We start from the raw sequence: 16,992 nt of genomic DNA on the forward strand, positions 1-16,992 counted from the left end.
TCTTTATAAGTTGGAAAGTGGGGAAACTTTCCAAGCAATGGCTTGATCATAAGGTCACTTTCTCTCCAATCGAGAATTATTTCCCTTCCTTTTATAAAGTAGGAAAATTTAAAATCCTCCTGATGGGTAGGGTGATTTTTGAAATGTTTTTGGAAGGTAGAGGCTGCTGATTGTGTGCTTCCCTTTTTTCTCTAGGAATCTCCCTCTTCTCCTTTTCACTTCCTTCGACTTTTGATAAAAACAGTTTATATTAATATGGTGATGCCACTTATGTGTATAAATAAATGCAAACAGCTATTAAATGTTCAGAAAGTAGCATCAACATCTTTTTACACAACTTGTGCTAGTGAGTGTTTTTTCATCATAATTTCCAAGTCCCGCTGCCAAAGAGCATTTCCCAGAGATCTTTGTAGTGGTGTATGCATCCAGCACACGATTGCGAGAAACCCGCAACTGAGGAAGAGATCTTTAAGATTTGAAATTTGAAGAATTTTTGCCACTAAGTGACAGACCCTCACATCAATATTTAACTAACAAGGTTTTCTCTTAGCATACACAAATATATATTTGATTTCAGTTCTAAACATTATATATAGTGTGTGTATATATATTTATGTATATATACACACACATATATATATGAATCCATTTTATTCTGTTTTTTTTTACTTTTATTAACCATGCCTTCTTGCCAGAAGAGTTTAGAGATCATCAGTATCAAAATTAGCATATGTTGATGACTATTCCAGCATCCAAAACACAAAAGTATGTAAGACCCTAGCAGTGCACAAAGTTATAGGCAGTTATGGGAAAGTGAACTTTTTTTTTTTTTTTTTTGAGATGGAGCCTCACTCTGTCGCCCAGGCTAGGGTGTAGTGATATGATCTCCACTCACTGCAACCTCCACCTCCCGGTTCAAGCAATTCTCTGCCTCAGCCTCTGGAGTAGCTGGGATTACAGGCGCCCACCACCATGCCTGGCTAATTATTGTATTTTTAGTAGAGACAGGGTTTCACCATCTTGGCTAGGCTAGTCTTGAACTCCTGACCTCATGATCCACCCACCTCAGCCTCCCAAAGTGCTGGGATTACAGGCATGAGCCACCACGCCAGGCCCTGAAAGTGAGCATTTTTTTAAATGGGCCTTGATTTCCCTCCTGCATACCAACTGTAAAAATATCAATTAGCATCTTTTTCCTGGATCTGTGTTCTGTTTGTGCATATCTGCCTAGTAGCCCTCATATTCTTTCTCCTCCCTCTCCTAAGAGCACTTCCTGCTCTTTCCCTAATTGTTGGGCAGTAAGAGAGATGGGCAGATCAATCTAAGTGAGTAAAGCTTGCAGACAGCAGAAATAGATTTACTAACTTTGATGATGGCTTCTAGTGACTCCTTACCATACACATGGCTGGGTCGCCATAAAGCCACCTGAGCTGATCACCTTAAATAGGTTAAAAGACGACATCAAGAGATTTTAAGCAGAAGTGATTTCATTTTTTTCCTCTCACTAGTTACATGGTTAGCTCCTTCACGTGCTGATTTGTTATACCACATAGGGCTGGCTCACAGTCCTTGCCAGCCTTCTGAAATCTTGATGGTTTCAGAAATGGACTGTCTCCTGGGAATGTATAAGAAAGGAGGTGTGAGCTCCTCTCCTTCAAGGACACTGTCTTCAATCCATTATCTCCAGCCTGTGTGTGATAGTCTAGTCTATCAAAACACAGTGATTGAATAAAACTTTTATTTCAGATAATGAATGCATTGATTTAATAAAGGATTTGTACTACATGGTATTATAGTTCCCTAAATGAACACTGAAATCCTAAAATGGGAAAACTTACCATTGGTCCAAGTTAAATCATAGGCACTTCTTTTACTGGAAACCCTAATAAGATAACAACCCATTTGATACTTAAAACAAAAAAATGTGTTATATAAGTACTTAATATTTTCTAGCTATTTTTAAGCCACCTGTTTTTCCTATCATAAGTACATCTGGCATCAGGCAAACAGATTACAGCCATGGACATCTGACTAATTTATAATGTTTTTATATTTTCATATTTTTGGCAGACTAATCCAGGTTGATATATTAGCCTAGCTTTCAAAGATGAATCTTGAAATCTTGCACTCTTGCAACCTTTTTACCTTTTTCTCTTCCAAACCCTAGAATATTTTTGGCAAATCCTAAAACTTAATTGAAAAACAGAGTCAGGGAGACAGAAATGAACCCTTATGTTCTATCCATCTAGTGCCCATTCCAGAGCTAACTTCTAAAAGGAATTATGAATCTGTTGTACCCAATGTTGATTTTGAAAGATCTTTGTACTTTCAATTATTCTTCCTTCCTTCAGTTTACTAGGCACATTGGCGCTTGTGCTTGCATCCTATTTTGAGAATTGCATTTTGTCTAAGTGTAATGGGAGTTTAATAACTCAAGCCCGGCAGGAGAAGAATGAGTTGGTTGCCTTTGCAAAAGAAGTTTGAAGTTTTGAGCCATAAGGAATGGAAGCAAGACTGTGGTAGCTCTGTTTCTGCATCTTGAGTTAGAGAGGTCAAGTCTACTTATCTCCTCAGAGCTTTTTTTAAATTCTAGATTTAGTGGGTATAAAGACAGTTTTGTTACATAGATATATTGCATAGTGGTGAGGTCTGGGCTTTTAGCATAGCCATCATCCGAATAGTGTACCTTGTACATACTAAGCAATTTCTGGTCCCTCACTCTCCCCCCGCCCTCCCACCACTCAGAGCATCTTTTTGATCTGGCATCAAAAGGTGAGCCATCCCTCCACTATTTATGGAGGGTTTTTAAATTTGTTTGTTTGTTTTTGAGACAGAGTCTCGCTCTGTCGCCCACGTTGGAGTGCAGTGGCGCAATCTCGGCTCACTGCAAGCTCCGCCTCCCGGGTTCACGCCATTCTCCTGCCTCAGCCTCTCCAAGTAGCTGGGACTAGAGGCGCCCGCCACCACGCCCGGCTAATTTTTTGTATTTTTAGTAGAGACGGGGTTTCACCGTGTTAGCCAGAATAGTCTCCATCTCCTGACCTTGTGATCTGCCCGCCTCGGCCTCCCAAAGTGCTGGGATTACAGGCGTGAGGCACCGCGCCCGGCCTATTTATGAAGAATCTTTTTTTTTTTTTAACTGTTATCACTACAAATTTTATTCAGAAACCGATCTTTGTGTTTTTGTTGTTGTTGTTGTTGTTGTTGTTGTTGTTTTAAAAAATCCCCTTATGAACTGGTTTGGTCAATCAACTACAACACTTTCTAGCAGACATAAGGTAAAAATGACATGGCTCAGAATCGCCCAGATCTTTCACGATCTCTCAACTGCCTCCTGTCACGCTCCCGTCCGCCGCCGCCTGGGCCACTGCCACCGCCACCGCCACAACCACGGTCTCTAGACCGAGAACGACGCTCCCGGGATCGGGATCTTCATCTGTGCTTCTTGCGACGCTGCCCACACAGCTTCCGCCGCAGCTCTCTGGAAATGGGCTTCAAATGCATGAAGTTGCAGAAGCCGCCTCGTGTGCATTCTCCCATCTCATACTGACGGCAGCTGGCTCCCCTGAAGTCCGTCACAGGTGACAGCTCGGCGTGGATCGGCTGTCCGTTAAACCAACGGTTGTTCAAGTCAATCACAGCCTTTTCCGCATCTTCCTCAGGGCAAAGCTTGACTTACACGTTCCCCACCAGGTGGTCTCCCAGGTTGTCACAGACGTTCATCTCCTCAACTTCCCCATACTTCTCCTCCAATTCTATGAAAACCTCCTCAAAAAATTCATCATAGTGTTCCTGCATCTCAACATCGCTCACGGCACAACGCAAACCGTCCGCCGACTGGGAAGAGTTTTGAGGGTTACAGTAAATGTTTAAGAGGGCAATTGTCTGGCTAAACGTCGGTTTATGGTGCAACCAAGAGCACCTGTCTCCATGAAAACATGCTCCAATTTTGAAATAAAATGAACAATTGACTTTCTCGGGGCCAAAGATGGACGCCGGATACTCCGCCATCTCCCACCCGCCGCCGCCACTGCTGATGCCGGCGGGAGACCTGTGGAGAATCTTAACTGCTGGTTTGAATATGTCATATTCTTCCTTTAAAAATCCACCAAGGCCCCGAAGTAATGGACGTGTTTTTAATCAATCTAATATCTAAATCATGCATCAGATATACTTCAAAACAGAGCAACTAGCAGAACACCTTGAAAGATTCATTAGAACATTTTTCTTTTACAGACATGCAACTAAGTTAAATAAATGTGTGTCAACTCAAAATTGAGATGAGAAATGGCAGGGTGCTTCATAGATTGAGACTCAAGAACATGGGAATTCTAATCTTGTCTCTGTTACTGACTGGTTTAATGACTTTAGTAATGTTTATGACATATTTCTAACTACTCTTCCTTCTGGCCAAAACCCAGAACAACGTTTAATAGAACATTTTGAGCTTCTAAGAAAATGGCCCTATTTCAGTTGACAGCAGTAAAGCGTTGCATTTATAAATGTGGAGTTAGCTTGGATTCAAATCCTGGTCCCACCACAGCTTGCTACTTAACCTCGGATTAATCCCCTACTGAAGAGCATTAGGTGGTCTTTTGCTATTATATATAATACTACAATGGACAACTTTTTACATATACATATATTTATGTATTTAAATAATTATATACATATATGCATATATATACACACATATATATATTCCCAAAAGTAGACTTCTTCAATCTAAGATTAGGTAAATTTTATTTTATTTTATTTTATTTATGTTTATTTCAAGATAGAATCTCACTCTGTTGCCCAGGCTAGAGTGCAGTGGCACAAGCTCAGCTCACTGCAACTCCACCTCCTGGGTTCAAGCAATTCTCCCTGCCTCAGCCTTCCGAGTAGCTGGGATTACAGGCACCTGTCGCCATGCCTAGCTAATTTTTGTATTTTGTAGTAGAGATGGGTTTTCACCATGTTGGCCAGGATTGTCTTGAACTCCTTACCTCAGGTGATCCACCCACCTAGGCCTCTAAAAATGCTGGGATTACAAGCGTGCACCACCACACCTGGCCAGATTAGGTGAATTTTAAATTTTCATATGTATTGCTAAATAGTGCTCCAAAGTCATTATACCAGATTTGTACTCCCGCCAGCAGTATATAGGTTCCTAGTTCCCTATACCTTTCCCCACACTGCTAACTGGCAATTTTAATTTTTAAAAATTTTCATCAGTCTCAGAGTGGAAAGACAGAATCTCATTTTTTGTTTTCTCACCTTTAATTTTAAGTAAAGATTGGCATCTTTTCATATTTTAGTAGCTATTTATTAAGTTATAAAGATCCCATTCCCAATTTTCTGTTAGGTATTTTGTCTTTTGCTTATTGGTTTGCAAAGCTCTCAGTTGATTAAGCTCTTTGTGAAACAGAAAATTTGGAAAGCAATTTTGATTAACTTCAATCATGAAGGATATTTATAAATTTGAAAACTTTATTGCACTTGGCATTACTGCCTGAGAAAGAGCAAAACCTCCCCAGACATGAACAGTGAAAATCCTTAGCTATGTATTACCAGAGTTATTACCATAATAGTCATTGAAATAATTTATATTATATGTAAAGAAAAATGCAAAGAGGGGCCAGGCACAGTGACTCACACCTGTAATCCAAGCACTTTGGGAAGCCGAGGCAGCTGGAGTGCTTCAGTCCGGGAGTTTGAGACCAGCCTGGGCCACATGTTGAAAACCCATCTCTACCAAAAATACAGAAAAATTAGCTGGGCATGGTGGCACACACCTGTAGTCCCAGCTACTCAGGAGGCTGAGTTGGAAGGATCACCTGAGCCCAGGGAGGTTGAGGCTGCAGTGAGCCATGATTGCACCATTGCACTCCAGCCTGGGCAACAGAGTGAGACTCCATCTCAAAAGAAAAGAAAGAAAGAAAAATAGCAGTAAGTCTAAGGTGTGATACCTGCCTTTAAAAAGTTTACAGCAAAAGACATAGAACACATTCACATGAAATGCTGAGACAACACAAGGAACTAGTGATGCAGGCCATAAACGCCACAGCCTACCTCCAGCTGGAGTGATTAAAGAATGTTACTTAAAAGAAAACACATGTTTGAATAGGCAGAAAGATTCAGAAGAACAAAGGTATGAATCAAGTGAGAGAGACAGTAAATAGACAAAGGTAAATGGATTAGAGGTTTGTATGGGGGACAGGGGAAAAGTTCAGCTATGGAAAGGTAGATTGGGGTCAAATTATTGAAGGCCTTGGCTGTCTGATTTACCTTGCATTTTATGGTAAAGGAGCAACTATGTTTTCAAGACTATTGACCTAATAAAATGAGCTTTTAGGATGATAATTTTGACATGTGAATAATAAAGGATGAATAAAAAATATTGTGCTGGGAAAGGGAATAACTAATATATTCATATTTTCTATGGGAGAAAATCAACTAGTTACAGGAAAAGCGGCATGTATTTTCTTCAATTTACAGTACATAAAGCTTCTATAGAACTGATGCTGTGTAATGATACCATGAAAATAAGACTGATCCAAACCCAGAATTTTTTGTGTATATAATGAACATTTCAATACAGTGCCTTTTTATAAACCTGTGATTCAACTTTCATATTCCTCCACTCACTCATTCTGAAGATCGTAAGCCTTTCCTTGTTGGATCTGGAATTCATACCAATTTTCTTACAGACCTGGAAATTCCAAACATACTATTGTCGTTACACTTCATCTGTCATCCTAAGGAATGCCTAAATTTATTCTCGTAATTTGGAGAAATGAGGTGATGGTAGAAAGAGCTCAGAATAATGGAAGAAGGTGTTGGCTTCACGGAACTAGCAATTCCTTTCTTAGTTCCTTAGTTCATTTCCTTTACATGTTGGTAAGGGTTAGTTGTTAATGGAAGCCCCCTGTACCACAACACACAGCATTCACTCAACAAGTATTTACTGAGCATATACAATGTGCCACATACTGAGCCAAGCACTAAGGACAGTGTTTAAAAAATGGAGCTAGTCCTTGCTCTTATGAAGCCTACAACCTGATGGGACAAATATAAACAAGTCCGCATCCTACTGCTGCTTCTCACAGATGACAAGGAGCTGAGCTCTTCACTTGAAAGTTACCTACATGAACAATATAACTTTGTTTGCCCCATCTTCAGTTTACTTCATGTACTCCTATGCTTACATTTCTTTGTGTACCGAAGTATTTAATCCACTTCTGATGGATATAAGAGGATAGAAGGAATTAAAATAATAAATACTGGCAAGTTTGCTGTAAAATGCCAGATGTGCAAATGGCTATGGAGATCACCAAACAGTAAAACACGGAGTCCATCTGTAGCACTGAAGAGATGCCATAGCTGCATTGGCAAAGGTATACTTTCTAAAGTGAATAATGAGTACTAGATTGATGGCCCAGAGGGTGGGTACTATGGGAACTTAGAAAAGGAAGCGTCATTTCCTGAAGGAGTGGGCTTTGTACAGTGCCTCAAAGGATGGGTTGCATATGAATGAGTAGAGGAGATAGATTGTGTCATAGGGGAGCCTGAGTTAGTGACAGCCAAGGAGAGAAACCCAACGCAAACTGACTTGTGCAGAAAGAGTGGTCCTAGGGCTTCAGGCATGGCTAGAGCCATGGGGTCCTATAATTTCAGTTGATTCCTCTTTCTCCCTTCATCACCTGGCTCTGCTTTCCTCTACACTGGTTTCAGTCTCAGCCTGACTGCACACAGTAGCCCCTCGCATCTTCTGGCTTACATCCTACTCCCTAACTACCCCAACACAAAAGATAAGCTCTCTTTCTCAACAGTTCTAAACACACTCCTGTGATCCCCTGATTGGACCAATTTATATCATTTTCCTATCCCTGAGGCAATTACTGTAGCTGGGAGGATAGAATTCATTGATTGGTCAGGTCTGGGCTATGTGTCCACCCACAGAACAGAGGCAGGTGAGGTCAGCTCCATCTAAGCCATGTCAGAACAAGATCAGCTCCCCAGAGAAAAAAAACTGTAATGAGGTCACCAGAAAAATAACAACTACAACAATCATCATCATTGCAAACACTCTAAAATAAAGAACTCACTGTGTACCAGGTACTATTCTAAATAACTTTTACATATTACTTACTTGCTCCTAATACCCTCGTGAGGTAGATAATCATATTATCCCCATTTTCAGATGGGGAAACTGAGACATGGGCCAGTAAATGGCAGACCAGGGAGTTAATCCAGGCCATCCCACTGCCAAGTAGTCCATGGTCTTATCCACTGTGTTTACACTAAAATTGACTCGGAAAAGAACTAGCTAACTAGTTCAAACTAACTAGCAGTCAGACTCAGAAATGAGCAAAGTTTATTTGGAGAAAAACGAGAAGGCCAGCAATTCAGAAAGATGGTAATTTTAGTCTCTTCTCACAGCCAGGAAAACCATATCCAGAAAGCTGGTAGACAGCTAGTGCTTATCTTCACCAGGTGGTGAAGTTTTGATCAGACCCAGGAAATCACCAACTGAACTTCCAGGGAGAACAAAATAGTCACCACAGAAACCTGAATCATTCCCCAAAGGCCACCCCAGTCCAATCCTCTTGACAGCTTATGGTTTGCACTTTTACACAATTTACCAGGAACTGATTTTACAGCGATGCCTGATCCTCTTTTTTCCCTCCTGCTTTGAAACATCATTCATGGAACATATATAAATCTTAGTTAAAACTAACAATGCATTTAAAAACACACACACAATCAAACGATTGCCAGTTTGGCATTGAGAAGCAGCAGACCCAGGCTTGAGCCTGTTTACTGTGCATTTCCTGATACAGAGAAAAGCAAGTACAGTTGAGAAAACACCACAAAGCATTATATAGCGACAGCTCTTGTGCTTCAGAAGAGAAATGAATACATTAGGAAAAGTTTTTTTCCCTTTGATGTAGAATATGCTATCTTTTTAAATGGGAGTTAACATAAATAAAATTCAGCCTGTAGGCTTCAGAAAACTAATGTTGTATTTGACAGTGTCATTTCTGTGATCCCTGAAAGCATTTGGGGAGTTAACTTGGGCCTTCATCATGACTTTCCTTCATGGCATGGAAAGCACATTATTTTTTTAATCTCTGTTTTATTGATTGCCCCTTACTTTCTCCCACATGTTCCCTTTGCCAGCGGTTATCTCTGCCCCTTCTGCTCTCCCACATGCTGTGAGGGCAGGTGGAGTTTCTCCTGTGTCTTTGCCTGCAGGTGGTCCAAGTGCCGCTGCTTTCTTGCTCCATCCTTGTTTGAAAATCTCTTCCTGTATGGTCTTCGAAAAGAAGATAAGCCAAAGGCCCTGGATCTACCTTCAAAAAGAGATCAGAGCCGGGCGCGGTGGCTCAAGCCTGTAATCCCAGCACTTTGGGAGGCCGAGGTGGGCGGATCAGGAGGTCAGGAGATTGAGACCACGGTGAAACCCCGTCTCTACTAAAAATACAAAAAAAAAATTAGCCGGGTGTGGTGGCAGGCGCCTGTAGTCCCAGCTACTCGGAGAGGCTGAGGCAGGAGAATGGCGTGAACCCGGGAGGCGGAGCTTGCAGTGAGCCGAGATTGCGCCACTGCACTCCAGCCTGGGCGACAGAGCAAGACTCTGTCTCAAAAAAAAAAAAAAAAAAAAAAAAGATCAGAAAGAGCCTTCTGTTCCTACGCTGAACCATTTGCAGAATGTGCAATTTGCAGTTAGCATTTTTTTTTTTAGAGACAGGTCTTGCTATGTTGCCCAGGCTGGTCTCAAGCTCCTGAGCTCAGGCAATCTGCCCTCCTCAGCCTCCCAAAGGGCTAGGATTACAGGTGTGGGCCACCGCGCCCAGCTTGCATATAGCATATTTTTAGTTGAACTTAGAGATGTTCCCCCTCCTTTCAGGACACAGAGTATATGAGCCTGGTAGATGGACAAAACTGTTTTGTTTACTTTTGTGTTTTTTATTTCCCTAAAAGAGCCCTGAATAGTCAAATACCAGGTGACTTGACACCCCCACCGCCCAACTGCCATCCAAGATCTGGAAGTCTTTTTTCTTTAAACAAAATAATAGGCCGGGCGTGGTGGCTCACACCTGTAATCCCAGCACTTTGGGAGGTCGAAGTGGGTGGACCACCTGAAGTCAGGAATTTGAGACCAGCTTGGCCAACATGGCGAAACCCCATCTCTACTAAAAATACAGAAAATTAGCCGCTTGTGGTGGTGTACGCCTGTAATCCCAGCTACTCGGGAGCCTGAGGCAGGAGAATCACTTGAACCCAGGAGGCGGAGGTTGCAGTGAGCTGAGGTCACGTCATTGCACTCCAGCATGTGCAACAAGAGCAAAACTCCATCTCAAAAAAAATAATAATTTTATGTAAATGCATATGTAGAAACTTGAAATACAGTATGCTTTGCAACATGAGAAGAAACATTGGTAACAAGTATTTTTTACCATAAGTGTCCATTTTGGCCATTTTTAGTGTTTTAGGAATTGCTTTTGAAACTGATTATATTTGAAACATATAAGACTACAATTGGAGAATCCTTAATATTAAAAAGTTGCCGTGATTAAAAAGCTTCTCAGAATTTCTTGGTTAGTAAGATTTGGAAGCTTATAGTCTCTAGAGTTTATGTTTTTAGAACAAGAGGTATGTTTGTGTGAAAGTGAGATGGGAACTCATGAAATGAATGCAAAATTGCGTGCACATATGCACATGGTTGTGTTCTGGAGAAAGCCTTGGTAGCTTTTAATAAATTCTCAAGAGGGTTCATGACACAAAGAATTCCCAATTTGCCTGTCTCGCTTTCCTTCCCACATCCACCCTCCCTTATCAGTAGTAACTAGCTTGCTCTCTCTTGCCAGCTGCCTATTTATCCCTTCCCAGATGAATTGTCTTTCTTGTTTTCTGACCAAGCAAAGCTGAGCAAGGAGAACTCAGGAGCTGGTGCCCTGGTGGGGGCGTCAGGTAGATGGCAAGACTGCTGGGAGTGCCACAGTGATTGCTCTCTGGGTGAGCTGTTAAGAAGGCAGACGGCTTCCCCTGCCCAACCCTGACCAGGAAATGGGGGCAGTCCAAGATGCCACTCTGCAGTCAAACTTTTATTTTATTTTTTTTTTTTGAGGCGGAGTCTCGCTCTGTCGCCCAGGCTGGAGTGCAGTGGCGCAATCTCGGCTCACTGCAAGCTCCACCTCCCGGGTTCACGCCATTCTCCTGCCTCAGCCTCTCCGAGTAGCTGGGACTACAGGCGCCTGCCACCACGCCCGGCTAATTTTTTTGTATTTTTAGTAGAGACGGGGTTTCACCGTGGTCTTGATCTCCTGACCTCGTGATCCACCCGCCTTGGCCTCCCAAAGTGCTGGGATTACAAGCGTGAGCCACTGCACCCGGCCTCAAACTTTTATTACATTGAGGATAAGTTGAAAGAGAGTGTCAAGGAGAAAATGGAATTGGGTAGTGGCTTTCCACCGTTACCTGTTTTTTTCCAGTTTCATTTTCTATCTGATGTTTTGGGGCATTTTTTTATTTTTACTGCTTTCCTTAGTTTCTGTCTCCATTACAACACCCTAACACTCTAATTGGCTTTGTATGGGACAAACAAGAGGTATATGCTTCTGGCAGGATGGGATTTTCTGTCCTGTTGATTGATGGATTAATTTTTATTGAGCACAGTGTGCTACCAGAGGAACCAAAAATCCAAGATACAATTCCAGCTCTAGGAGTTTATGTTCTAATAAAAGTAAGAACAACATATTCAAAATCCCTGTTTCTTGTCAGTTTCCCTTCTACTGAGACAACTACACAGATAATTTAGGACCCCAAAACATGCTATTAAAAAAGGACCTGACTGGACCAGACAGCTGAGTGGGGGCAGTGGTTTCATCTGAAGAGCTTCAGTCATCATATTGGCTGAGTGGCTGCTCAATGCTGGACTTTAAAAGAGTTAAACATTTTTCCAGATTTTGTTGGTTACATTCTTATGTCAAGTTAGATTAAACAAAGTTACAGTCTTCAACTGTGCAGTAGTTTAAACCCATACAGAAATCTCTTCACTAAAATACAACACAATACTATATGGCTCAATTTCATGAAGGGCTAATGATTTCATATAGTCATATTAAGAATGTTTCATTGTCTCTTCATGTCTGTGATATAAGGATCCATATGATCATTTTTTTCATAAATTAGCATCCCCCCAAAGAAGTCTCCTTTCCCTAACTATTCTCTCTTAATCAAGCACTGAAAGCCAGGAAACCCAGGTAATAGGTGTTTTCCTATTTCCTCAGAGCAAATTTTCGTGCTCAGATGAAAAAATTGTTTCATCTTTGGATCAGTTACAATATTTCTGAGCCACTATTTCCTCATCTATAAGATAAAGAATATTGGAGATGATCATTTTAAGTTTCCTTCCAGCTCTGAACCACCCCAACAGACACAAACTTTCTTGTGTGATTTCTGATTTCATTTGTAACCTTACTCAATTCCAATAGAAGCTGCATAGGAGCAGGGTCTGTGTCCATCTTGTTCAGGTATAGACCTAGCTCCTAGCACATGAAAGTAGGGCAGTAAATATAATTTGGATGAATAAATTATGTTCCAAGCGATGTGTGATTTTGATGTGTATTTTTGCTATAGCATGCCTCAAATCTTTCTATGGAAGAAAGCAGGGACCATATTATAAATTCCTACCTCTTTTGGAATATATTCTTACACCATATTTGAAATTCTTTCATTTGCTCTGCCTGTGTGGCTATGGCTAAAATTCTGTCATCCCTTTCTCTTTCTTTTTCTCTTGGTGAACCCATTATCTTACATACTGTTTCATAAAAGGCACCAACACATAGAACACAAGACTTCCACTCAGGAAGCGGGAGCTTGGGCTGCTGAGGAAGGAGGAAGCAAGGTCCTGGCACCCACTGAGGCCACATCAGGCAGGGTAGGTCTCTGCTGGCCACCAACCTACCAGCAGACAGTCGATCTAACAACACATGGAAGGAACAACACTCCTTGCTCTCTAGGCTAAAAATGTGAACCTGTTCCCCCAGATAAGGGGTCTAATTCTAAAGAACTGGGAAAAAGGAACCCACTACTGCTCCAAATGCTACCTAGACCCAGGGTTGTTGGCCACTGAGAGTCTCCAGCTGAGGGAAGAGTCAAAATACTTCCAACATGGTTAAATGTGCTGATTTTATTCTTAGCTAAAAAATCAGAGATTTAGGTTGGGCGTGGTGCCTCACCCCTGTAATCCCAGCACTTTAGGAGGCCAAGGCGGGCGGATCACGAGGTCAAGAGATCGAGACCATCCTGGCTAATATGGTGAAACCTCATCTCTACTAAAAATACAAAACTTAGCTGGACATGCTGGCACGCACCTGTAGTCCCAGCTACTCGGGAGGCTGAGGCAGGAGAATCACTTGAACCCGGGACGCGGAGGTTGCAGTGAGCTGAGATCGCGCCACTGCACTCCAGCCTGGCAACAGAGGGAGACTCGGGAAAAAAACAAAAACAAAAACAAAAACAAAAAAACAGAGATTTTTCTCTAAACCTAAGGCTTATCCACAACACTGAGATTATGTGTGTGATAGGTAAACAGTAGGGAGTTAAGGGGTAGAATTATGAGGAGGGTAGGGGAGGAGCAGGAAATCAAGATGAGAGAAGAGATTTACCTGTGGCACCGATTTTCTCTCTCTAAATGTCAGCCTGCAGCATGGGCCTTGTGGTGCATTTGATAGGCAATACTGCTCTCTAGTGGCAAAGCAGGATGAGCGCAAGCTTCAATTAAATCCCCTTAAAATTTAGGGCCATTTTTGTTATTTTGGATTTCACGTCCAGTTTTAAGAGTACCTTCTTTTAAATCTTAAGAAGAAAACAAAATAGTCATTTTACTCAAGTGCATAACTTCTTATAAAAGCATACATGTGACTCTTCTCTCCCCTTCCTCACTGATTTTTCCTTGATGTCCTCTTATACATAGGCACACTCTTTTGGGCCTTCCTAACAAAACACCCGGCCATGGGTCTTGCAGTCACCTGGGGAAGCTTAGAACTTGCCTTACACCTCAGGCTGTGGCTACTTGAGGACCCAGTGGGAAAGGCACAAGATGAAAAGTTGCCCTCACTGTTCCCTCGATGGGAAAGCCCTTCCCTCACTCCCTCACGAGGCTGGTTCCTCCCCAGGTTGCTCAGCCCAGAGGCCACCTGGCTAGAGTAGTCCCACTCCACTGACACCCTCCCTGAGTATCCACATCCAGCACATTATCATTCTATCGGCTTCATACAGCTCACCACGCTTCAAAAGTATCTTTTTGCTTATTTACTCATTTAATGTCTCTCTCTCCCCCACCCCATCACAATATAAGCTTTGTAACAGCAGAGACCTTGTCTATTTTTTTCACTTATGTGTCTCCAAACACTAGAAATTTGACATGTTCTTGGCACACAGTAGGCTCTAAGTAAATATTTTTGAATAAATGATAGAGAGTATTTAACTTCTAAGCTTTCTCTTCCAATGCAATCTTTTTGTCTAACACCTTACATCTCCAGTGTTAGAAAGGTGGGACATGACACTATGGGAAGCATTCCACTAGGGAACTATAAGGCGTGAAATCTCTGCCCATGCATCAGTAGAGGCATCAGACTAGCACTGTGAATTCCCAGTACTGGGTTTAATTTAATTTTTAAAAGTCTGATTAGGGCCTGGCCCAGTGGCTCACGCCTGTCCTCCCAGCACTTTGGGAGGCTGAAGTGAGAGGATTACCTGAAGTCGGGAGTTTGAGACCAGCCTGACCAACATGGAGAAACCCCATCTCTACTAAAAAATACAAAATTAGTCAGATGTGGTGGTGCAAGCCTGTAATCCCAACTACTCGGGAGGCTGAGGCAGGAGAATCACTTAAACCTGGGAGATGGAGTTTGCAGTAAGCCGAGATCACACCATTGCATCCCAGCCTGGGGTACAAGAATGAAACTCTGTCTCAAAAAAAAAAAAATCTGATTATATATGTTTCTCCTTGCCTACTCAGCAAAAAGTCCTGTGTATGCAGGTACAATCTTCTAAAACAATAGGAATATACAGAAGAGAAATAGAAAGGCACAGGATGATAAAAAAAAAAATTCTCACAGTGTTGTGCATAATAAAATGCCAATTGGTAGTTTCATTTAACTTAATTGATTTAAAAAACGACATAAACTTATGAGTACATATCATTGCACCAGGAAAGTTTTCAAGATTACTGTACATTTTTTGGGTAATATCAGTATATGCTATGTTGTAGTGACCACAATATCTGCCTCCATTTCTCAGTGTTTTTGACTTAGTCGCAGAACCATTTTAAAAGACCTGGTTTGATAGCCTACTTAGATCAGGGCTTCGTTTTCTTTTTGTCTCCTTTATCATTCCCTTTTTTCCCATATGAAATATAAAATGGCATTCCAGTGGATAAAACAAACAATTTTGAGCTGTTCTGGTTAAAGCCATGTTAGGGATCCCAAAACCTGCCCAGTGGGCTTCCTTTACCGTTCTCCTCTCCTCTTCTACCCCCCTCTCATCGTGAGAACCCCCAAGTTCTCTCTGTCAAGCCACAGGGCTTATGAACACAGATAGAAACCAACTGGCTTACTGTCCTATTCTACTGTCCTGTTAAAATCTCAATATTTGAAATACTCTGCTATTCTATTATTCTGTTGACAGAGCAGAAATTAGCTTATTAAACAAGCTAATGTGTGACTTCCGTACCTGTGCTCAGTCAATAGACATTTGTGGAGTGTGTTCTCACTACGTGTCAGGCTCTGCTAAGTGCAAGGAATACCTGTGAAAAGGACAGGGACTTTGCCTTCACAGAGGTCAGTGCAGTAAGAGATACTGATAGTACAATGTACCAAATATGATGATAGGGTGAACACAGAGGAGAACATAGAATATGTCCTGATCCACCCAGCAGGAGCATGGTGGATGAGGCAAGCCTTGCTTGTTGGAGGTGGTGATATAGTTACAGACCTGTGAAAAGTTTGGAAAGGAGTTTTCTAGCTAGGAAGATAACACGTACCCACAGGCCCCATTGCTCATCTGAGGGACTGGAAGGAGCTCTGTTTCAATGGAGCATGAAATGTATGGTGTCAGAACAGTAAGACGAGAGAAAGATGAAGCTACGGAGGTGAGCAGAGTCCACATCACAAACGGTCTTATAAGTCATTGCCAAGAGTCTGAACTTTAGCTGGAGGGCAATGTAAAGCTGTTGCAAGATTGTAATCAGGGAAATGATTTGATCAATTCCGCTGTAGTGTGAAGAATGGCAGCAAGACTGATCAATGAGATCAATGTGGAGAATGTGTAGTCATCGAGATGAGAGACGATGGTGTTCTGAATCAGAAAATCGCCATTGAGATGGAGAAGATGGATGGATTCAAGAGATACGTAAAAGCTGGAATCAGCAAGACTTCCTTGATTGAATATGGGGCATGAGGGTAGGGGAAAGGAAAGGATAATGCCCAGGTTTCTAGCTTGAGCCACTGAGTAGATGGTGATTCCTTCACCAATATAAGGGCATTAATATGTGTAGAAAGATAATGAGTTTTATTTTGGACATGTTGTGGGACATGTCTATAGGACAATTAAGTGGAAATAGAGTGCAGTTGTGTATAAGGATATGAAGATCAGAAAAACTATTGGCTAAAGATAAAGATTCAGGAGTCATTAGCATACATGGTAGGTGGTACTTGAAGACATGAAAATATATAAGATATCCAGAAGATTTTTTAGAGAAACAAAGAGAGGATCTAGAACAGAACCTTACAGGACAACCACATATGTAAGGGGTAAACAGAAGACAGGCCCCAAAGGAAACAGAGAAAAAAAGAACAGAGGTAGAAAATAAATTCTTGGAAGCCAAAGGAAAAGAGTCTTTCAAGGAGATAGTTGTTGACTATGTTGAATTTTGCTAAGAAACAATGGAGAACTGTTCTTTGGATTTAGGAAGAAGGCAGTCATTAGTGACCTTGGTGA

At 41.7% G+C, this 16,992-nt stretch overlaps 1 pseudogene; it reads right to left on the minus strand.

Moving 5' to 3' along the window:
- Positions 1–3,294: 3,294 nt before the first annotated feature.
- Positions 3,295–4,011, minus strand: LOC100605019 (annotated as a pseudogene).
- Positions 4,012–16,992: the final 12,981 nt, after the last annotated feature.

This window comes from Nomascus leucogenys, chromosome 6, assembly GCF_006542625.1.
Source record: "Nomascus leucogenys isolate Asia chromosome 6, Asia_NLE_v1, whole genome shotgun sequence".
Taxonomy (NCBI): Eukaryota; Metazoa; Chordata; class Mammalia; order Primates; family Hylobatidae; genus Nomascus; species Nomascus leucogenys.